This window comes from Pseudorca crassidens, chromosome 5 (assembly GCF_039906515.1).
Source record: "Pseudorca crassidens isolate mPseCra1 chromosome 5, mPseCra1.hap1, whole genome shotgun sequence".
Taxonomy (NCBI): Eukaryota; Metazoa; Chordata; class Mammalia; order Artiodactyla; family Delphinidae; genus Pseudorca; species Pseudorca crassidens.
Genome location: NC_090300.1, coordinates 43,325,626 through 43,351,719, shown reverse-complemented (window position 1 = coordinate 43,351,719; position 26,094 = coordinate 43,325,626). Strand labels below are relative to the sequence as shown.

At 36.7% G+C, this 26,094-nt stretch overlaps 1 protein-coding gene and 1 non-coding gene across 2 annotated transcripts in view; one reads left to right on the top strand and one right to left on the bottom strand.

Annotated features, from left to right (window-relative positions):
- RSRC1 (arginine and serine rich coiled-coil 1) overlaps positions 1-26,094 on the bottom strand; it is a 451,481-nt gene that overhangs the window by 404,108 nt on the left and 21,279 nt on the right. The window lies entirely within an intron of this gene.
- Positions 24,771-24,877, top strand: LOC137225658 (U6 spliceosomal RNA). The gene has a single exon (XR_010943964.1). It is a non-coding gene; the product is annotated as a U6 spliceosomal RNA (small nuclear RNA).

The window sequence follows — 26,094 nt, the reverse complement described above, 5'->3', positions numbered from 1 at the left end:
CATATACAGACTGAAAGTGAAGGGACGGAAAAAGATATTCCGTGCAAATGGAAATCAAAAGAAAGCTGGAGTAGCAATAGTCATATCAGACAAAATAGACTTTAAAATAAAGGATGTTACAAGAGACAAGGAAGGACACTACATAATGATCAAGGGATCACTCCAAGAAGAAGATATAACAATTATAAATGTTTATGCACCAAACATACGAGCACCTCAATACATAAGGCACATGCAGACAACCATGAAAGGAGAAATCGACAGTAACACAATAATAGTGGGGGACTTTAACACCTTGCTTACAGCAATGGACAGATCATCCAAACAGAAAATTAATAAGCAAACACAAGCTTTAAATAACACAACAGACCATACAGATTTAATTGATACATATAGGACACTGCATCCAAAAACGGCAGATAAACTTTCCTCTCAAGTGCACACGGAACATTCTCCAAGATAGATCATGTCTTGGGTCACAAATCAAGCCTCAGTAAATTCAAGAAAATTGAAATCATATCAAGCATCTTTTCTGACCACAACGCTATGAGATTAGAAATCAATTACAGGGAAAAAACATAAAAAACACAAACACATGGAGGCTAAACACTACGTTACTAAATAACCAAAAGATCACTGAAGAAATCAAACAGGAAATCAAAAAATACTTAGAGACAAATGACAAGGAAAACACGACGATCCAAAACATACGGGATGCAGCAAAACAGTTCAAAGAGGGAAGTTTATAGCAGTACAAGCGTACCTCAAGAAAAATCTCAAAAAAACAATCTAAAATTATACCTAAAGGAACTAGAGAAAGAGGAACAAACAAAACCCAAAGTTAGCAGAAGAAAAGAAATCATAAAGATCAGAGCAGAAATAAATGAAACAGAAACAAAGAAAACCATAGCAAATATCAATAAAACTAAAAGCTGGTTCTTTGAGAAGATAAACAAAATTGATAAACCTTTAGCCAGACTCATCAGGAAAAAGAGGGAGAGGACTCAAATCAATAAAATTAGAAATGAAAAAGATGAACTTACAACAGACACTGCAGAAATACACAGCATCCTAAGAGACTACTACAAGCAACTCTATGCCAATAAAATGGACAACCTGGAAGAAACGGACAAATTCTTAGAAAGGTATAACCTTCCAAGACTGAACCAGGAAGAAATAGAAAACATGAACAGACCAATCACAAGTAATGAAATTGAAACTGTGATTAAAAATCTTCTACAAACAAAGGTCCAGGACCAGATGGCTTCACAGGTGAATTCTATCAAACATTTAGAGAAGAGCTAACACCCATCCATCTCAAACTCTTCCAAAATATTGCAGAGGATGGAACACTCCCAAACTCATTCTCTAAGACCACCATCACCCTGATATCAAAACCAAAGATACTACAAAAGAAGAAAATTACAGACCAATATCACTGATGAATATACATACAAAAATCCTCAACAAAATACTAGCAAATAGAATCCAACAACACATTAAAAGGATCATACACCATGATCAAGCGGGGTTTAACCCAGGGATGCAAGGATTCTTCAATATACGCAAATCAATCAATGTGATATACCATATTAACGAACTGAAGAATAAAAACCATTGATAATCTCAATAGATGCAGAAAAATCTTGACAAAATTCAACACCCATTTATGATAAAACCTCTCAAGAAAGGGGGCACAGAGGGAACCTACCTCAACATAATAAAGGCCATATACGACAAACCCACAGCAAACATCATTCTCAATGGTGAGAAACTGAAAGCATTTCCTCTAAGATCAGCAACAAGACAAGGATGTCCACTCTCACCACTATTATTCAACATAGTTTTGGAAGTCCTAGCCTCAGCAATCAGAGAAGAAAAAGAAATAAAAGGAATACAAATTCGAAAAGAAGAAGTAAAACTGTCACTGTTTGTAGATGACATGAGACTATACAGAGAATCCTAAAGATGCCACCAGAAAACTACTAGAGCTAATCAATGAATTTGGTAACGTTACAGGATACAAAGTTAATGCACAGAAATCTCTTGCATTCCTATACACTAATGATGAAATATCTGAAAGAGAAATTAAGGAAACACTCCAATTTACCATTGCAACAAAAAGAATAAAATACCTAGAAATAAACCTACCTAGGGAGACAAAAGACCTGTATGCAGAAAACTATAAGACACTGATGAAAGAAATTAGAGATGATACAAACAGATGGAGAGATATACCATGTGCTTGGATTGGAAGAATCAATACTGTGAAAATAACTATACTAACCCAAAGCAATCTACAGATACAATGCAATCCCTATCAAATTACTAATGGCATTTTTTACATAACTAGAACAAAAAAATCTTAAAATTTGTATGGAGACACAAAAGACCCCGAATAGCCAAAGCAGTCTTGAGGAAAAAAACCGGAGCTGGAGGAATCAGACTCCTGGACTTCAGACTATACTAAAAAGCTACAGTAATCAATATAATATGGTACTGGCACAAAAAAACAGAAATATAGATCAACAGAACAGGATAGAAAGCCCAGATATAAACCCATGCACCTATGGTCAATTAATCTATGACAAAGGAGGCAAGGATATACAATGGAGAAAAGACAGTCTCTTCAATAAGTGGTGCTGGGAAAACTGGACAGCTACATTTAAAAGAATGAGATTAGAACACTTCCTAACACCATACACAAAAATAAATTCAAAATGGATTAGAGACCTAAATGTAAGACCGGACACTATAAAACTCTTAGAGGAAAACATAGGAAGAACATTCTTTGACATAAATCACAGCAAGATCTTTTTTGATCCACCTCCTAGAGTAATGGAAATAAAAACAAATGTGACCTAATGAAACTGAAAAGCTTTTGCACAGCAAAGGAAACCATACACAAGACAAAAAAACAACCCACAGAATGGGAGAAAATATTTGCAAACGAATCAGTGGACAATGGATTAATCTCCAAAATATATAAACAGCTCATGCAGCTCAATATTAAAAAAACAAACAACCCATTCCAAAAATGGGCAGAAGACCTAAATAGACATTTCTCCAAAGAAGACATACAGATGGCCAAGAAGCCCATGAAAAGCTGCTCAACATCCCTAATTATTAGAGAAATGCAAATCAAAACTACAATGAGGTATCACCTCAAACCAGTTAGTATGGGCGTCATCAGAAAATCTACAAACAACAAATGCTGAAGAGCGTGTGGAGAAAAGGGAACCCTCTTGCACTGTTGGTGGGAATGTAAATTGATAACAGCCATTATCAAGAACAGTATGGAGGTTCCTTAAAAAACTGAAAATAGAACTACCATATGACCCAGCAATCCCACTACTGGGGATATACCCAGGGAAAACCATAATTCAAAAAGACACATGCACCCCAATGTTCATTGCAGCACTACTTAAAATAGCCAGGACATGGAAGCAACCTAAATGCCCATCGACAGACGAATGGATAAAGATGTAATACATATATACAATGGACTATTACTCAGCCATAAAAAGGAACAAAATTGGGTCATTTGTAGAGATGTGGATGAATCTACGGACCATCATACAGCGTGAAGTAAATCAGAAAGAGAAAAACAAATATTGTATATTAACGCATATATGTGGAACCCAGAAAAATGGTACAGATGAACCAGTTTGCAGGGCAGAATGGAGATACAGATGTAGAACAAATGTATGGACACCAAGGGGGGAAACTGGTGGTGGGGGGGAGTGTGACGAAGTGGGAGATTGGGATTGACATATATACATGTATAAAATGGATAACTAATAAGAACCTGCTGTATAAAAAATAAGACTCAAAAAACAGAAAAGAACATTCACTACTATATATAAAATAGGTAACTAGTAAGAACCTACTGTATAGCACAGGGAACTCTACTCAGTACTCTGCAATGATCTAGATGGGAAAAGAATCTAAAAAAGAGTGGATATATGTATAATTCATTCACTTTGCTGTACAGCAGAAACTAATAGAACATTGTAAATCAACTATACTCCAATAAAAATTAGTTTTTTAAAAAAGATAATTAAAAAAAAAAATAAAAAAGATTCATGCCAAGGAGCCCAGAAAGTCAATAACATCAGGAAATATTTGCCTGGGAATGCCTGATTCATGACTAAATCTGTAACGAATCTTAAACACAAGCTACACTCAGTGGTTCTTTTGGATATGGTATGATATATAGCATTATTTTAGCTCCATGTGAGACAAGTATAAAACAACAAAATCAAGCTGACTGTGGAACCTTCATTGTACAAAAGTGATTGCAGAGTTAGAATACAAATCAAGAGATGAGTAAAAACAAAAAAAGATGAAAATATATTAGAAAATAAAGTATAATCATCCCAATAGATGAGAAAAAGCATTTGACAGAAATCAACACCCACTGTTGCTAAAAACATTCTCAGCAAACAAAAAATATAAAAGGTTCTTCTTCAGTTTTATAAAGGGTAGTGCAAAAACCCTATACCTAACATCAAATTTGAAGGTAAAAGACTGAATCCTTTCCTCCTAAGACAGGAAAAATGGCAAGAATGCCCAATTTCGCCACTTTTCTTCAACACTGAAATGGAAATTCTAGACAATGCAATGAGCCAAGAAAACTGAATAAACGGCACAGAGTTTAAAAGTAAAACTGTCTCTTGGGCTTCCCTGGTGGCGCAGTGGTTGAGGGTCTGCCTGCCAATGCAGGGGACACGGGTTCGTGCCCCGGTCCAGGAAGATCCCACATGCCGCGGAGCGGCTGGGCCCATGAGCCATGGCCCCTGAGCCTGCACGTCCGGAGCCTGTGCTCCGCAACGGGAGAGGCCACAACAGTGAGAGGCCCGCGTACCACGAAAAAAAAAAGAAAGTAAAACTTTCTCAATGATTGTTTTCACGGAAAATCCTAAGGCATATTTAATATACCTGCTAGAACTAATAAGAACAGTAAGGTTATAATATTTGAAATAAACATACAGAAATGTACAGAATGCATAATGTTCAAAATACATAATATATAGTCAATTATATTTTATATATTGGCAGCAAATTATTGGAAATGAAATTTTAAAATAAGTCTTTTTTAGTGGTGTCAAAAAATTTTTAAATAAATTTAACAAAACACGTGCAAGAGTGCTACACTGAGAACTACAAAACATTATTAGGAGAAATAAAGAAAGTTCCACAAAATGGAGAGATACACCATGTTTGTGAAGCATTATAATGTCAATTCTCCTATTCTCTTTATTCAATTACCTCCCAATAAAAATCCCAACAGGATCATTTGAAGAAATTGTCAAAGTAATTATAAAACTCACATAAAAATACAAAAAGTAGTATCTGATTTTAAGACTTACTACAAGTTTACAGTAATCAAGATCGAGGGGTTATGGGAGTAAAAATAGATCAATGAAACCAAATAGACCACTGAACCAACAGAATTAATTTCATACAATCGACTGGTGTTTGACAAAGCACCAGGATTACTCTGTAGGAAAATGAAACTTTTTTTTTAAATGGTGCTAGACTATCATATTCCGGAGAAGATGAACCTATATTTCATACAACACACAAAAAAATAATTTGAGAATGATGTCAGCAAGATGGAAGAATTGGAAATCCCAGCCCTGTTTGCCCTACAGACACAACAATATACAGACCAAAATATTTTTATGAGAACTCTAGAAACCAATAAAGACATGGTACCCCACATGAGCAGAAAATCAAGAACAGCTACACTGAAACTGCTAAAAACAGCCATCATTTTACCCACAACACCCCCTCCCCAAAGCTGGCACAGCTCAAATTGTCTATTGGCTTCTCCTTTGGAGGCTGTGGATGTAGAGAAAAATGGAACATTCACCCAAAATTACAGCTTTTCAAAGGGCTAGCCCAGGGGCTGGTTTCTGCCTTTTCTGACTTTGAATGCTAATGAAACCAAGACAGTTTGGATGACTGAAGGTTGCTGAAAGCAAGAGAGGTGCAGTGGCTTGGTGGAGAACCAGAGAACTTCTAGTGCAGAAAAAAGGGGCAAACATGTCTCAAAGCAACCACAAGGAAGTGCCTAACTCGAAATTTCTACCTTGGGAAGGAGAGAGAAAAGTGGAGCAAGCATCCATTGTTCCAGATTTTCAGAGACTTGCCTGAGGGAAAGGTATGTATGTCTTGCCTGATTCAGAGTGCTGATGGGGAGTTGGCATACTTTGGATGCCTGGAGGCTACTGACAACAAAGGTAAGTGGGGCTGCTTGTTGCTGTAGCACAAGACAACCTGAATTACCATAGACCTGAATTACCTGAATTACCACAGCAGAAAGAGCAAGAGATTAAAAGCTCCTGAAAAAAAAGTCAGCAAACTTCAAAATGGGAAGCTACATGCACAAGTCTAGAGAAGGTGCAACCTACATAAAAAGGTTTCAGAGGTCCCCAAAATCTCTAGCTGGACTGATTGATGAAGGTATTCCCCTGTACAAAGCCAGTCCCTAAAGACTGGGTGAGGTGGCAGTTTTTTCAGATATATAAAACAGCAAAATATTACAAGGCAAATGAAGAAAAAAGAAAACAATACCCAATCAAAGTAACAAAATAAAACTACAGAAACCAACCCAAAAGAAAAGGAGATCTACGTGTTACCTGACAAGGATTCAAAATAACTGTCTTAAAGAAGTTCAATGACATACAAGAGAACACAGATGTCCAACTAAATGAAATCAGAAAACAGTACATGAATAAAATGAAAATATCAACAAAGAAATAGAGACTATAGAAAAGAAACAAAACTGCTGGAACTGAGTAATACAATAACTGCATTGAAAAATTCACTAGAGGGGTTCAGCAGCAGACACAAGCAAAACAAAGAATTGGTGAACTCAGAGACAGGTATTCTGAAATTACTGAGTCAGAGAAACAAACAAACAAAACATGGAGAAAAGAGAAAAAAAAACCTAAGGAAATTATGGGACACAAACGAGATAAGCAATATATGAATTATGAAAGTTCCAGAATGAGAAGAAAGGGACAGAGACCTTATTTGAAGAATGGATGGAAACTTCCCAAATATGAGGAAGAAAATGAATATCCAAATTCAGTAAGTCAAAAGATTCCAATTAGGATGAAGTCAAAGAGCCCCACACCAAGACCAATTTTAAATAAACTGTCAAAAGTCATAGACAAAGCAAGAATCTTGAAAGCAAGAAGAGAAAATCAACTCATCATGTATAAGGGAGCTTCCATAAGATTACCAGTGGATTTCTCAGAAGAAACTTTACAAGCCATAGGGGAGTGGGATGATATATGCAAAGTGCTACAAGAAAAAACTACCAACCAAGAATAGTATAACCAGCAAAATAATCCTTCAAAATTGAATGAGAAATATTTTCCCAGATTAATATAAGCTGAGGGAATTCATCATCACTGGACCTGTGAGGGATTCCTCCAAATTAAAATGTTTATCACAAGACAGCAAGATAAAAACATACAAAAATATAAAGCTGGCAAAGGTAAATATATAAGCAAATACAGAATACTATGATATTGTAATGGTGATAGATAAAGCACTTCTAATTCTGGTACAGAATTTAACAGACAAATGCATAAAAAAACAATTCTAACTATAAAACTATATAAAGATGCAACTGTTTAACAAAATGTCAACAATTGAAGAAGATAAATAAAGGTATACAGGAGTTCTCTGAACTACACGTGTAAGTTTTCTTTATATTTGAAATTATCAAAAAAATAAATGTTTTCTATATACCAGCAATAAACAAGTAGAATTTAAAACAATACCATTTACATTAGCACCAAAAAAAAAAAAAAAAAATGAAGTACTTAGGTATAAATCTAACAAAGTATATACAATATTTATTTGAGAAAAATCACAAAACTCTGATGAACAAAATCAAAGAACTAAAGAGAGAGAGATTTCATGTTCATAGATTTGAAGATTCAATACTGTCAAAACAATGATTCTTCGAAACTTGCTCTCTAGATTCAATGCAATCCAAATCAAAATCCCCACAAGTTATTTTGTGAATATCAACAAATTGATTATAAAGTTTATATGGATAGGCAAAAAACCCAGAATAGCCAACACAATATTGAAGGAAAATAATAAAGTTGGAGGACTGACATTACTCAACTCCAAGACTTCCTAGAAAACTATAGTAATCAAGATAGTACGGTATCAGCAAAAGAACACACAAATAAATCAATGGAACAGGACAAAGAGCCCAAAAATAGACCCACATAAAAACAGTCAGCTGATCTTTGACAAAGGAGCAAAAGCAATACAATGAAGCAAAGATACTCATTTCAACAAATGGTGCTGGAACAGCTGGACATTCACATGTATAACAATGAACCTCGTCATTGACCTTATACTTTTCACAAAAATTAACTCAAAAGGGATTACAGACCTAAGTTTAAAACATAAAACTACAGAACACCTAGAACATAGGAGAAAATCTAGATAACCTTGGATATGTATACTTTTTAAATATATCATCAAAGGCATGATCCATGAAAGAAATAATTGATAAGATGGACATCGTTAAAATTTAAAACTTCTTAAAAGAATGTGGAGGGGGTCAAAAGGTACAAAGTTCCAGCAATAGGATAATTAAAACATGGGGATGTAATGTGCAGCACGGTGACCAAAATGAATAATCTGTATTGCATATTTGAAAAGTTGCAAAGAAAACAGATCTGAAAACTTATGACAAGAAAAAAAATATTTTTAAAGAACAATGAAAATATTTCAAATGATTTAAGGATTTTGAAATTTTTTACAAAATGTAGTTTGAAAATGCTACATACTTTCCCCTTAAAAATATCAGTATGATTTAAAAAAAAATCTACTCTGCAAAGGACATCAGAGAATAAAACAACAAGCCACAGATTGGGAGAAAATATTTGCAAAAACACACATCTGATAAAGGAGTGTTACCTAAAATATTCAAAGAACTCTTAAAAGTCAAAAATAAGAAAAGGAGGGCTTCCCTGGTGGCGCAGTGGTTGAGAGTCCACCTACCAATGCAGGGGACTTGGGTTCGTGCCCCAGTCCGGGAAGATCCCACATGCCGTGGAGCGGCTGGGCCCGTGAGCCACGGCCGCTGAGCCCGCGTGTCCATAGCCTGTGCTCCACACAGGAGAGGCCACAACAGCGAGAGGCCCATGTACTGAAAAAAAAAAAAAAATAAGAAAACGAGCAGCCCAACTACAATACGGCCCTTAAGAGACAACACACTGAAGATGGCAAATAAGCATATGAAAAGATGTTCTACATCATATGCCATCAGGGAAATACAAATTAAAATAACAATGAGATACCACTAAAAACCTATTCAAATGGCCAAACCTGGAAAACTGGCAACAACAAATTGCTCTTAAGGATGTGGAGCAATAGGAACTCTCATTTACTGTTGGGAATGCAAAATGGTACAGCCGCTTCAGAAGTCAGTCCGGCAGTTTCTCAGAAAGCTAAACATACTTTTACCATATGATCTAGCAATTCCACCCCTTAGTATTTACCCAAAGGAGTTGAAAACATATGTCTGCACAAAAATCTCCACACAGATATTTAAAACAGCTTTATTCATAACTGCCAAAACCTGGAAAAAAGTTATTATGCAATAATAAAAGGGTCGATTCACTAGGGAAATGTAACAGTTATGAATATACATACACTTAATAACAGAGGACTCAAATATTTGAAACAATGACAGAATTGAAGGAAAAATAGAGAGTAACACAATAAGAATAGGAGATTTCAATAACCCACTTTCCATATGGATAGAGCAACCAGACAGAAGAGATCTATAAGTAAACAGAGGACTTGAACAACACTGTACCTCACAACTGCACCTCACAGACATATACAAAACACTCCACCCAACAGCAACAGAATACACATTCTTCACAACTGTACATGGAACATTCCTGAAGGACAGATCACGTGTTAGATCACAAAATAACTCTTAACAAATTTAAAAAGACTGAAATTATACAAAGTATCTTTTCTGACCACAATAAAAAGAAACTTGAATGAAACAAAAGCAGCAGAAAAACTGGGAAATTCATAAATATGTAAAAATTAAACAACATACTCTTGAAAAAAACCAATGGGTCAAAAAAGAAATCACAAGGGAAATTAGAAAATATCTTGAGAAAAATGAAAATGAAAACAAAACATACCAAAACTTATGGGTTGCAACAAAAGCTGTCCTAACAGGGTAGTTTATAGCAGGAAATGCCTATGTTTAAAAAAGGCCAGAAGTCTCAAACCAACAACCTGCCTTTACAACTCAAAGAACTAGAAAAAGAACAAAATATAATAAAAAAAATAAAAAGGATTATGAAACTACTATGAACAATTATACACCAACAAATTAAATAACAGAAAAAATGAATAAATTTCTAAAAATATATAATTTACTAAGACTAAATCGTAAGGAAATAAGAAATCTGAACAAGCAAGGAGAATGAATCAGCAATAAAAAACCTCCCAACAAATAAAAACTCAGGACCAGATAGCTTCACTGGAGAATTTTACCAAACATTTAAATAACAATGCCAATCCCTCTCAAAATTGAAGAGGAGGGAACACTTCCAAACTCATGTTATAAGTCATCATTATTACCCTGATACCGAAAACATACAAACATACCACAAGAAAATAAAACTACAGATGAATATCCATGAGTAACACTGATGCAAAAAGATCAACAAAACACTACCAAACCAAATTCAGCAGCACATTAAAACACTTATACAGCACAACAAAATGGGATTTATCCCTTGAATGAAAAAAACATTAAATATGTAAAAATCAATAAATGTAATATACACATTAACAGAATGGAGAACAAAAAAAAGACATGATTGGGACTTCCCTGCCCAGTGGTTAAGAATCCGCCTTCCAATGCAGGCAACGCGGGTTTGATCCCTGGCCAGGAAACTAAGATTCCACATGCCTCAGAGCAAATAAGCCCACAAGCTCTAGAGCCTGTGGGCCACAACTAGAGATCCTGCGCACCACAACTACTGAGTTCACGTGCTCTGGAGCCCATGTGCCACAGCTAGAGAGCCCACACGCCACAACTAGAGAGCCCGCACACCACAACTATTGAGCCCATGCACCCTGGAGCCTGCAGACCACAAACAGAGAGAAGCCCGCGCACCACAACAAAAGATCCTGCATGCCGCAACTAAGACCCAACACGGCCAAATATTTTAAAAAACCAAAACACATGATCATCTCAGTTGATGTAGAAAAAAATCATTTCATAAAGTTCAACACCTTTTCATGATAAAAACAGTCAACAAATTAGGAATAGAAGAAAAGTACCGCAACATAAGAAAGGTCATATATAAAAGACCCAGGGATAACATCATACCCAACAGTAAAAAACTGAAAGTTTTACCTCTAAATTCAGGACCAAGAAAAGGTTTCCCACACCCACCACTTCTACTCAACACAGTACTAGAATTCTTAGCCAGAGCAATTAGACATGAAAAAGAAATAAAGAGTATCCAAATTGGAAAGATATCTCTGTTCACAGATGACATGATCTTATATGTAGAAAATCCTAAAATTACACACAGACACACAATGTTAGAACTAACAAATTCAGAATCAACTGTCAAAAATAATTTGCAAAAAAAGAAAAATTTTGAATTTCTATATACTAACAATGAACAATCTGAAAAGGAAATTAAGAAAACAATCCCACTTACAGTAACATTAAAAAAAAAATTTAGGAATAAACTTAACCAAGGAAGCAGAAGTCTTAATACTGTTAAACCTTCGCAGTAGTCCATTCTACCAAAGCTATCTACAGATTCAAAGCAATTCCTATCAAAACCCAAATGGCATTTTTTGCAGAAACAGAAAAAACAAAAAACTCTGAAATTGATAAGGAATCTCAAAGGACCCAAGTAGCCAAAAAAATCTTGAGAAGGAACAAGACTAGAGGCCTCATACTTCCTGATTTCAAAATATATTACAAAACTACAGTAATCAAAGTACGATATATGCACACAGACAGACATATAGACGAATAGAACAAAAAACAGAGCCCCAAAATAACCCTTGTGTATATGGTAAAATGATCTTCGACAATGGTGACAAGACTACACAATGGAGAAATGAGAGCCTTTTCAACAAATGTTGGGAAAACTGTATATTCACATGTGAAAGAATGAAGGTGGACCCTTTTCTTAACACCATATACAAATATTAACTCAAATGGATTAAAGAGCTAAGCATGATACCTAAAACTATAAAACTCCTAGAATGGTAAAAGCATCGTGACATTGAAACGGTCAATTATTGCTTGCATATGACACCAAAAGCACAGGTTTAAAAGAAAAATTAGATAAATGGGACTACATCAAACCTTAAAACTTCTATACAGGAAACAATCAACAGAATGAAAAGACAATCTATCAAACAGTAGAAAATATCTGCAAACCATAGCTCAGGTAAGGGGTTAATATACAGAATATATTTTAAAATCCCTACAACTCATAAACAAAAAAACAAATAACCAGATTAAAAACTGGTAAAGAAAAAAAACTCAAATAAACATTTCTCCAAAGAAGATGTGTAAATGGCTGACAGATTCTCAACACTACTAAATCAACAGCAGAATGCAAATCAAAAACAAAGATACCACATTATACCTGTTAGGATGGTGACTATCAAAAAAAAGAAAAATTAAGTGTTGGCAAGTATGTGAAGAAATTGGAACCTTTTTGCACTGTTGGTTAGATTGTAAAATAGTGCAAGCAGCTATGGAAACAGTATGAAGTTTCCTCAAAAAATTAAAAATAGAACTACCATAGGGATTTAGCAATCCCACTTCTGAATATATAACGAAAAATAACTGAAAGCAGGATACTGAAGAAATATTTGCACACCCGTCTGCACTGCAGCATTATTCACTATATCCAACATGTGGAAACAATCTAAGTGTCCATCAATGGATAAACACATAAAGAAAATGAGGTATATACATAGAATGGAATATTATTCAGCCTTGAAAAAGATGGAAATCCTGTCCTGTGTTATAAGATAGATGAAACTTGGGACATTATGCTAAGTGAAATAAGAAAATAAAAAAAGACAAACACTGCACTATCCCACTTATATATGAGTTGTCTGATGCAATCAAACTCATAGAAACAAAGTAGAATGGTGATTGCCAAGACAGGGGAGGAGGGGGAAAGTGGGAGTTGTTGTTCCAAGGGTTTAGAGTTTCTGTCACAGAAAATGAAAGAGTTCTAGAAATCTTCTGTACAACAGTGTGCATATACATAACAATGTACCTTGAAAATTTGTTTAAAATTATAATTTACGTGTTTTTTACAATTTAAAAAATCATTTGAATGCACCATATATATAAACAAAAAAGCTAAAATTATAAGTGCAAATTAAAACCATGAAATGGCACTACAAGCCCCCCACTTTGGCTAAAATTAATAAGACTAACACACCAAGGGTAGGTGAATTTCTGAGTAACTGGAACTCATATACATTTTTGGTGGGAATATAAAATGATACAGCCATAGAAAATCATTTGGAAAGCTATGTTTTTTCTTAGAAAACTAAAACAGACACCTACACAATGACTCAGAAGTTCCATTACTAGATTTTCACTTAAGAGAAATGAATACAGATATCCACAAAAAAGACTTGTGAAAGAAATGTTTGTAGTAGCTTTATTCATAATAGCCCAACACAGAAATAGCCCAGGTATCCAAAACAAGAAAATAGATAAACTATGGTAGTTCACTACTAGCAACAGTGAACTAAACAGGAATGAAGTAATGATACATACATCAAAGCATTATGCTTACTGTAAGAAGCCAATGTAAACTATCACTACTATGTAAAATATCACTACTATGTGATTATATATACATAAAATTCTAGAAAAAATAACATATCCATACAATACTATTCAACAATAAAAAGGAATGAACTACTGACATACACAACAACATGAATGAATCTCGAACGTATCATGCTGAATAAAAATTTTTCACACTCATGAAAACTAATCTACGGTAGAAAAAAGCCAAAACAGTGGTTACCTCTAAGGAGAATGCAAGCAGGAATTAATTGTCAAAAATTAAAAGGGGGCTTCCAGGAAGATGGCGAAAGAGTAAGACGCAGAGATCACCTTCCTCCCCACAGACACACCAGAAATACATCTACACGTGGAACAACTCCTACAGAACACCTACTGAATGCTGGCAGAAGACCTCAGACCTCCCAAAAGGCAAGAAACCCCCAACGTACCTAGGTAGGGAAAAAGAAAAAAGAATAAACAGAGACAAAAGGATAGGGACGGGACCTGCACCAGTGAGAGGGAGCTGTGAAGGAGGAAAGGTTTCCACACACTAGGAAGCCCCTTCGCGGGCAGAGACTGCGGGTGGCGGAGGGGGAAGCTTCGGAGCTGCGGAGGAGAGCACAGCAACAGGGGTGCGGAGGGCAAAGCGGCGAGATTCCCGCACAGAGGATCGGTGCCGACTGGCACTCACCAGCCCGAGAGGCTTGTCTGCTCCCGCACCAGGGCGGGCGGGGCTGGGAGCTGAGGCTCGAGCTTCGGTCGGATCCCAGGGAGAGGACTGGGGTTGGCGGCATGAACACAGCCTGCAGGGGGTTAGTGCACCACGCCTGACCGGGAGGGAGTCCAGGGAAAAGTCTGGACCTGCCGAAGAGGCAAGAGACTTTTTCTTCCCTCTTTGCTTCCTGGTGCGCGAGGAGAGGGCATTAAGAACGCTGCTTAAAAGAGCTCCAGAGACGGGCGCGAGCCACGGCTAAAAGCGCGAACCCCACAGACAGGCATGAGACACTAAGGCTGCTGCTGCCGCCACCAAAAAGCCTGTGTGTGAGCACAGGTCACTATCCACAATCCCTTTCCAGGGAGCCTGTGCAGCCCGCCACTGCCAGGGTCTCGGGATCCAGGGACAACTTCCCCGGGAGGACGCACGGCACGCCTCAGGCTGGTGCAACGTCACGCCGGACTCTGACACCTCAGTCTCGCCCCGTGCTCCGTGCCCCTCCCCGCCCCGGCCTGAGTGAGACAGAGGCCCCGAATCAGCTGCTCCTTCAACACCATCCTGTCTGAGCGAAGAACAGATGCCCTCCAGCGACCTACACACAGAGGCGGGGCCAAATACAAAGCTGAGCCCCAGGGAGCTGTGAGAACAAAGAAGAGAAAGGAAAATCTCTCCCAGCAGCCTCAGAAGCAGCGGATTAAAACTCCACAATCAACTTGATGTACCTGCATCTGTGGAATACATGAATAGGCAACGAATCATCCCAAATTGAGGAGGAGGACAATATTTATGCTTTTTTCCCCTTTTCCTCTTTTTGTGAGTGTGTATGTGTATGCTTCTGTGTGAGACTTTGTCTGTATAGCTTTGCTTCCACCATTTGTCTGAGAGTTCTATCTGTCCATTTTTGTTCTTTTTCTTTCTTGATAATTAATTTTTATTTTAATAACTTTATTTTATTTGACTTTATCTTCGTTCTTTCTTTCCTTCCTTCCCTCCTTTAGACAATGAATCATCACAAATTGAGACGGTGGACTTTGAGAGCAATCTTTATGATGTTTTCCCCTTTTCCTCTTTTTGTGAGTGTGTATGTGCATGCTTCTATGTGAGATTTTGTCTGTATAGCTTTCCTTCCACCATTTGTCCTAGGGCTCTGTTGGGTTTTTTTGTTTTGCTTTTGTTTTTAAATTATTTTTCTCCTAATAATTATTTTTTATATTAATAACTTTATTATATTTTATCTTACTTTATTTTACTTTATATTCATTCTTTCTTTTTTCCTTCCCTCCTTCCTTATTTCCTCCCTCCCTCCCTCCTTCCCTCCTTCCTTTCTTTCTTCCTTTCTTTCTTCCTTTCTTTCTTTCTATTTCTACTATTCTTTCTTTCTACTTTTTCTCCCTTTTATTCTGAGCCGTATGAATGAAAGGCTCTTGGGGCTGCAGCCAGGAGTCAGTGCTGTGCCTCTGAGGTGGGAGAGCCAACTTCAGGACACTGGTCCACAAGAGACCTCCCATCTCCAAATAATATCAAACAGTGAAAATCTCCAAGAGATCTCCATCTCAACACCAGCACCAAGCTTCACTCAACGACCAGCAAGCTACAGTGCTGGACATCCTATGACAAACAACTAGGAAGACAGGAACACAAGCCCACCCATTAGCAGAGAGGCTGCCTAAAATCATAATAAGTCCACAGACACCCCAAAACACACCACCAGACGTGGACCTGCCCACCAGAAAGACAAGATCCAGCCTCATCCACCAGAACACAGGCACTAGTCCCATCCACCAGGAAGCCTACACAACCCACTGAACCAACTTTAGCCACTGGGGACAGACACCAAAAACAGCAGGAACTACGAACCTGCAGGCTGCAAAAAGGAGACACGAAACACAGTAAGATACGCAAAATGAGAAGACAGAAAAACACACAGCAGATGAAGGAGCAAGATAAAAACCCACCAGAAAAAACAAATGAAGAGGAAATAGGCAGTCTACCTGAAAAAGAATTCAGAATAATTATGGTAAAGGTGATCCAAAATCTTGCAAATAGAATGGACAAAATAAAAGAAACATTTAACAAGGACCTATAAGAACTAAAGATGAAACAAACAATGATGAACAACATAATAAATGAAATGAAACATACTCTAGATGGGATTAATAGCAGAATAACTGAGGCAGAAGAACGGATAAGTAACCTGGAAGACAAAATAGTGGAAATAACTACCGCAAAGCAGAATAAAGAAAAAAGAATGAAAACAACTGAAGACAGTCTCAGAGACCTCTGGGACCACATTAAATGAACCAACATTCAAATTATAGGGATTCCAGAAGAAGAAGAGAAAAAGAAAGGGACTGACAAAATATTAGAAGAGATTATAGTTGAAAACTTCCCTAATATGGGAAAGGAAATAGTTAATCAAGTCCAGGAAGCACAGAGAGGCCCATACAGGATAAATCCAAGGAGAAATACACCAAGACACATATTAATCAAACTCTCAAAAATTAAATACAAAGAAAGCACATTAAAAACAGCAAAGGAAAAACAACAAATAACACACAAGGGAATCCCCATAAGGTTAACAACTGATCTTTCAGCAGAAACCCTGCAAGCCAGAAGGGACTGGCAGGACATATTGAAAGTGATGAAGGAGAAAAACCTGCAACCAAGATTACTCTACCCAGCAAGGATCTCATTCAGATATGATGGAGAAATTAAAACCTTTACAGACAAGAAAAAGCTGAGAGAGTTCAGCACTACCAAACCAGCTCTACGACAACTGTTAAACGAACTTCTCTAGGCAAGAAACACAAGAGAAGGAAAAGACCTACAATAACAAACCCAAAACAATTAGCGAAATGGAATAGGAACATACATATCGATAATTACCTTAAATGTAAATGGACTAAATGCTCCCACCAAAAGACACAGATTGGCTGAATGGATACAAAAACAAGACCCATATATTTGCTGTCTACAAGAGACCCACTTCAGACCTAGAGACACATACAGACTGAAAGTAAGGGGATGGAAAAAGGTATTTCATACAAATGGAAACCAAAAGAAAGCTGGAGTAGCAACTCTCATATCAGACAAAATAGACTTTAAAATAAAGACTATTACAAGACACAAAGAAGGACACTACATAATGATCAAGGGATCGATCCAAGAAGAAGATATAACAATTGTAAATATTTATGCACCCAACATAGGAGCACCTCAATACATAAGGCAAATACTAACAGCCATAAAAGGGGAAATCAACAGTAACACATTCATAGTAGGGGACTTTAACACCCCACTTTCACCAATGGACAGATCATCCAAAATGAAAATAAATAAGGAAACACAAGCTTTAAATGATACATTAAACAAGATGGACTTCATTGATATTTATAGGACATTCCATCCAAAAACAACAGAATACACATTTTTCTCAAGTGCTCATGGAACATTCTCCAGGATAGATCATATCTTGGGTCACAAATCAAGCCTTGGCGAATTTAAGAAAATCGATATTGCATCAAGTATCTTTTCCGACCACAACGCTATGAGACTAGATATCAATTACAGGAAAAGATCTGTAAAAAATACAAACACGTGGTGACTAAACAATACACTACTTAATAACGAAGTGATCACTGAAGAAATCAAAGAGGAAATCAAAAAATACCTAGAAACAAATGACAATGGAGACACAATGACCCAAAATCTATGGGATGCAGCAAAAGCAGTTCTAACAGGGAAGTTTATAGCAATAAAAACCTACCTTAGGAAACAGGAAGCATCTCGAATAAACAACCTAACCTTGCACCTAAAGCAATTAGAATAAGAACAAAAAAAAACCAAATTTAGCAGAAGGAAAGAAATCATAAAAACAAGGTCAGAAATGAAGGAAAAAGAAATGAAGGAAACGATAGCAAAGAACAATAAAACTAAAAGCTGGTTCTTTGAGAAGATAAACAAAATTGATAAACCATTAGCCAGACTCATCAAGAAAAAAAGGGAGAAGACTCAAATCAATAGAACTAGAAATGAAAAAGGAGAAGTAACTGATACTGCAGAAATAAAAAAGATCATGAGAGATCACTACAAGCAACTCTATGCCAATAAAATGGACAACCTGAAAGAAATGGACAAATCTTAGAAATGCACAACCTGCCAAGACTGAATCAGGAAGAAATAGAAAATATGAACAGAATAATCACAAGCACTGAAATTGAAACTGTGATTAAAAATCTTCCAACAAACAAAAGCCCAGGACCAGATGGCTTCACAGGCAAATTCTATCAAATATTTAGATAAGAGCTAACACCTATCCTTCTCAATCTCTTCCAAACTATAGCAGAGGGAGGAACACTCCCAAACTCATTCTACGAGGCCACCATCACCCTGATACCAAAACCAGACAAGGATGTCACACAGAAAGAAAACTACAGGCCAATATCACTGATGAACATAGATGCAAAAATCCTCAACAAAATACTAGCAAACAGAGTCCAACAGCACATTAAAAGGATCATACACCAAGTTCAAGTGGGGTTTATTCCAGCAATGCAAGGATTCTTCAATATACGCAAGTCAATCAACGTGATACACCATATGAACAAACTGAAGAAGAAAAACCATATGATCATCTCAATAGATGCAGAGAAAGCTTTCGACAAAATTCAACACCCATTTATGATAAAAACCTTGCAGTAAATAGGCATAGAGGAAACTTTCCTCAACATAATAAAGGCCATATATGACAAACCAACAGCCAACATCGTCCTCAATGGTGAAAAATTGAAAGCATTTCCACTAGAATCAGGAACAAGACAAGGCTGCCCACTCTCACCACTCTGATTCAACAGAGTTTTGGAAGTTTTAGCCACAGCAATCAGAGAAGAAAAGGAAATAAAAGGAATCCAAATTGGAAAAGAAGTAAAGCTGTCACTGATGGCAGATGACATGATACTATACATAGAGAATCCTAAAGATGCTACCAGAAAACTACTAGAGCTAATCAATGAATTTGGGAAAGTAGCAGGATACAAAATTAATGCACAGAAATCTCTGGCATTCCTTTACACTAATGATGAAAAATCTGAAAGTGAAATCAAGAAAACACTCCCATTTACCACTGCAACAAAAAGAATAAAATATCTAGGAATAAACCTACCTAAGGAGACAAAAGACCAGTATGCAGAAAATTATAAGACACTGATGAAAGAAATTAAAGATGATACAAATAGATGGAGAGATATACCATGTTCTTGGATTGGAAGAATCAACATTGTGAAAATGACTCTACGATCCAAAGCAATCTACAGATTCAATGCAATGCCTATCAAACTACCACTGGCATTTTTCACAGAACTAGAACAAAAAGTTTCACAAGTTGTATGGAAACACAAAAGACCCCGAATAGCCAAAGCAATCTTGAGAACGAAAAACGGAGCTGGAGGAATCTGGCTCCCTGACTTCAGACTATATTACAAAGCTACAGTAATCAAGACAGTATGGTACTGGCACAAAAACAAAAAGATAGATCAATGGAACAGGATAGAAAGCCCAGAGATAAACCCACGCACATATGATCACCTTATCTTTCATAAAGGAGTCAGGAATGTACAGTGGAGAAAGGACAGCCTCTTCAATAAATGATGGTAGGAAAACTGGACAGGTACATGCAAAAGTATGAAATTAGATCACTCCCTAATACCATACACAAAAATAAGCTCAAAATGGATTAAAGACCTAAATGTAAGGCCAGACACTATCAAACTCTTAGAGGAAAACATAGGTGGAACACTCTATGACATAAATCACAGCAAGATCCTTTGACTCACCTCCTAGAGAAATGGAAATAAAAGCAAAAATAAACAAATGGGACCTAATGAAACTTTAAAGCTTTTGCACAGCAAAGAAAACCATAAACAAGACCAAAAGACAACGCTCAGAATGGGAGAAAATATTTGCAAATGAAGAAACCGACAAAGGATTAATCTCCAAAATTTATAAGCAGCTCACGGAGCTTAATACCAAAAAAACAAACAACCCAATCCAAAAATGGGCAGAAGACCTAAATAGGCATTTCTCCAAGGAAGATATACAGACTGCCAACAAACACATGAAAGAATGCTCAACATCACTAATCATTAGAGAAATGCAAATCAAAACTACAATGAGATATCATCTCACACCAGTCAGAATGGCCATCATCAAAAAATCTACAAACAATAAATGCTGGAGAGGGTGTGGAGAAAAGGGAACCCTCTTGCACTGTTGGTGGGAATGTGAATTGATACAGCCACTGTGGAGAACAGTATGGAGGTTCCTTAAAAAACTACAAATAGAACTACCATATGACCCAGCAATCCCACTACTGGGCATATACCCTGAGAAAACCATAATTCAAAAAGAGTCATGTACCAAAATGTTCATTGCAGCTCTATTTACATTACCCCACAGATGGAAACAACCTAAGTGTCCATCATCGGATGAATGGATAAAGAAGATGTGGCACATATATACAATGGAATATTACTCAGCCACAAAAAGAAACGAAATTGAGCTATTTGTAATGAGGTGGACAGACCTAGAGTCTGTCATACAGAGTGAAGTAAGTCAGAAAGCGAGAGACAAATACCGTATGCTAACACATATATATGGAATAAGAAAAAAAAATGTCATGAAGAACCTAGGGGTAAGACAGGAATAAAGACACAGACCTACTAGAGAATGGACTTGAGGATATGGGGAGGGGGAAGGGTAAGCTGAGACAAAGCGAGAGAGAGGTATGGACATATATACACTACCAAACGTAAGGTAGATAGCTAGTGGGAAGCAGCAGCATAGCACAGGGATATCAGCTCGGTGCTTTGTGACCGCCTGGAGGGGTGGGATAGGGAGGGTGGGAGGGAGGGAGACGCAGGAGGGAAGAGATATGGGAACATATGTATATATATAACTGATTCATTTTGTTGTAAAGCAGAAACTAACACACCATTGTAAAGCAATTATACTCCGATAAAGATGTTTAAAAAAAAAATTATAAGGGAACTTTCTGGCGTAATGGTAATATATTTTGGAAGGTATATACATGCATCAAAACACAGCAAGTGTATGCTTAAAATTCGTGCATTTCAGTGTACATAAATTTTGCCTCAACGAAAAATGTCAAAGTTTTGTTTTCAAAAGGAAAAATTTAGGGACTTCCCTGGTGGCACAGTGGTTAAGAATCCACCTGCCAATGCAGGAGACACAAGTTTGATCCCTGGTGTGGGAAGATCCCACACGCTGCGGAGCAACTAAGCCCGTGTACCACAACTACTGAGCCTGCGCTCTAGAGCCCGCAAGCCACAACTACTGAAGCCTGTGCACCTAGAGCCTGTGCTCTGCAACAAAAGAAACCACCGCAATGAGAAGTCCATGCACTGCAACCACGAGCAGCCCTGCTCGCCGCAACTACAGAAAAGCCTGCACGCGGCAACAAGACCCAACACGGCCAAAAATAAATAAATAAATTTTTTTTAAAAAGGAAAAATTTATAAAGGAATACTGAACTCTACTTACTCATAAGTATGCGGAAGTATTTAAGGGGAAAGCCTACTGATGCCTGAAACGAAATGCATCAAAAAATTAGAATAAATTAATGGATAGTGAGAGAAATAGATAAATGGATAGATATGTGACAAAGTAAATAAAATGGTAATGGTAATATCTAGGTGGTGGATATATGGGTCTTTACTGTAAAACTCAATTTTGCTGTATGCTTGAAATTTCTCATAAAAGTATGTTGAAAAAAACTACGGGATATATTTAAAGCAGTGATTAAAAGAACATCCATACACTTAAACACTCTTATCAATAGAAATGAAATATAAATAAATTAGCAGCTCAAAAGACTTGAAAAAGAATAACAAAGTAAACCAAAGAAAGCACAAAGCAGAAAAGAAGGATAAAAGCTGAAATTAATAAGGTAGAAAATGGAGAAAAAGATCTAAATAATAAGTCAAAATGATTTCTTTTAAATTAACAAAATAGATAATCAACCATCCAACTTAATAAAGCAAAGGAGAAAGCATAGATAAACAACATAATAAATGACAAGGGGAAAATAAGCATTGAAACAGAAGAAAAAAAGTTTAAATCATAAGAAATTACTTTGCAGACTTCTAGGCAAATAAATTTCAAAATATAGATTAAATAGGTAATATACTAGAAAAATAGTTTACCAAAATTAAACCTATGAGAAATATAAAGTTTAAATTGACCAATTTCTGTTGAAGAAACAAAGTTATCAATACACCATTCAACAAAAAAAAGCACCAGACCCAGATGGTTTCACAAATCTACCAAAACTCTGAATACCAATCCCAATGCTCCACAAATAGTTCCAGAGCATTAAAAAATGAAGGAAAACTTACCAAATCTTTGTATGAAGCAAGAATAATGATAAGAGAATAACTGATAAACACGATGTGAAAAAAAAACCAACATCACGTATGACTATAAAAGTACTAAACTTAAAAATTAGCGAACACGGCTTCCCTGGTGGCACAGTGGTTGCGAGTCCGCCTGCCGATGCAGGGGATGCGGGTTCATGCCCCGGTCCGGGAGGATCCCACGTGCTGCGGAGCAGCTGGGCCCGTGAGCCACGGCCACTGGGCCTGCGCGTCGTGAGCCTGTGCTCCGCAGCGGGAGAGGCCACAACAGTGAGAGGCCCGCGTACCACAAAAAAAAAAAATTAGTGAACAGAATCCCACATCACGAAAATACGACACCAAGACCAATTGAGATTTATTCCAGAAAAGCAATATTAGTTCCTTAATAGATCTACGGGAAAAAAACAAAACAAAACTTGATTCTATCCACAGATGATGAAAAAGCTTTCAACAAAATTCAATATCCATTCCTGGAAAAAAACAAAAACAAAGTGATAGATCCTCTCTTAACATGACAAAATATATATACTTTAGCCCCAGAGCCAGTATATTTCTTCATAAGGAAACACTAGGAGCTTTTACACTAAAATTAGGAAAAAGACAAGGATGTATATCACCTCCACTGGCATTCAATATTTTATTGGAAGTAAAAGCCAATGCAATTAGATGAGAGAAAGCAAACAGAAGAATAAAAATTGGAAAAGAAGTAAAACTATTTCTATTTGCAGACAACATGATAGTGTATCTGATAAACCCTAGAGAATCAATGCTAAAACTAACTCAAGCAATAACAGAATTGAGTAAGGCATCAGGGTATAAAATTAACATAATCCATACTACCAAAAATAATATACATATTCAATGCAATCTCTATCAAAATTTCAATGGCATTTACACAGAATTAGAACAAACAATCCTAAAGTTTGTATGGACCACAAAAGACACCAAATAGCCAAAACAATCTTGAGAAAAAAGAAAAAGCTGGAGGAATCATGCTTCCTGATTTCAGTCTATATTACAAAGCATTCAAAACAATATGGTTTCGGCATAAAAACAAACACATAGATCAATGGAACAGATTAGAGAGCTCAGAAATAAACCCATGTGCATATCATCAATTAATTTACATCAAAGAAGTCAAGACTATACAATGAGGAAATACTCTCTTCAATAAATGGTGTTGAGAAAGCTGGATAGTCATGTGTAAAAGAATGAAACTGGGCCATTATCTTACACCATACACAAAAATGAACTCAAAATGGATTTAAGACTTAAACATAAGACCTGAAACCACAAAACTCCTAGAATAAAACATAAGGGAAAATATCCTTGACATAAGTCTTGGTAATGATTTTTGGAAATAGACAACAAAAGCAAAAATCAACAAATACGGCTACATTAAACGAAAAGGTTTCTGCACAGCAAAGGAAACTATCAATAAAATGAAAAGGCAATGCACTGAATGGGAGACGATATGTGTAAATTACATATCTAATAACAAGTTAATATCCAAAATTCAGATGACTCTTGAAGAACTCAGGGGTTGGGGTATCAACTCCTCCCTCCCCGCCACAGTCAAAAATCCTCATATAACTTTCAACCCTCCACATCCCCAGATCCACATCCATGGATTCAACCAAACTCAATAGTGTAGTACCGCAGTACACATGTATTGGAAAAAATTGACGTATAAGTGGACCGTTGCAGTTCAAACCAGTGTCGTTCAAGGGTCAACTGTATATAAGAAACTCATACAGTGCTTGCTTCGGCAGCACATATACTAAAACTGGAATGATACAGAGAGGAATAGCATGGCCTCTGCACAAGGATGGCATGCAAATTCGTGAAGTGTTCCATATTTTTACAGTACTACAAAGCTACAGTAATCAAAGCAGCATGGTATTGGTACAAAAACAGGCATACAGATCAATGGAACAGAATAGAGAGCCCAGAAATAAACCCACACACCTACAGTCAATTAATCTTCAACAACGGAGGCAAGAATATAAAATGGGAAAAAGACAGTCTATTCAGTAAGTAGTGCTGGGAAAGCTGGACAGCTGCATGTAAATCAATGAAGTTAGAACACACCCTTACACCATGCACAAAAAAAAAAACAAACTCAAAATGGCTTAAAGACTTAAACACAAGACATGATATCGTAAAACTCCTAGAAAAGAGCACAGGCAAAACGTTCTCAGACATAAATCATACCAATGTTTTCTTAAGGCAGTCTCCTAAGGTAATAGAAATAAACAAATGGAACCTAATCAAACTTACAAGTTTTGGCACAGCAAAGGAGACCATTAAAGAAAAAAAGAAAAGAAAAGACAGCCTACTGAATGGGAGAAAATATCTGCAAATGATGCGACAGACAAGAGCTTAATCTCCAAAGTATACAAACAGCTCATACAACAACAAAACAAACAACCCAATCAAAAAATGGGCAGAAGCTCTTAATAGACATTTCTCCAAAGAAGACATACAGATGGCCAGTAGGCACATGAAAAGGTGCTCAACATCACTCATTATTAGAGAAATGCAAATCAAAACTACAGTGAGGTACCACCTCACACCAGTCAGAATGGCCATCATTAAAAAGTCTACAAATAACAAATATTGAAGAGGATGTGGAGAAAAGCTAACCCTCCTACACTGTTGGTGGAAATGTAAACCACTATGGAAGCCACTATGGAAAACAGTGTGCAGGTTCCTCAGAAAACTAAAAATAGAATTACCATATGAGTCAGCAATCCGACTCCTAGAAACATACCCACACAAAACTACAATTCAAAAAGACACATGCGCACCTATGTTCATAGCAGCACTGTTCACAACAGCCAAGACATGTAAACTACCTAAATGTCCATCGACAGATGAATGGATAAAGAAGATGTGGTACATATATACAATGGAATACTACTCAGCCATAAAAAAGAATGAAATAATGCCATTTGCAGCAACATGGCTGCAACTAAAGATTATCATACTAAGTAAAGTAAGTCAGAAAGAGAAAGACAAATACTGTATGATATCATGTATATGTGGAATCTAGAATATGGCACAAATGAACCTATCTG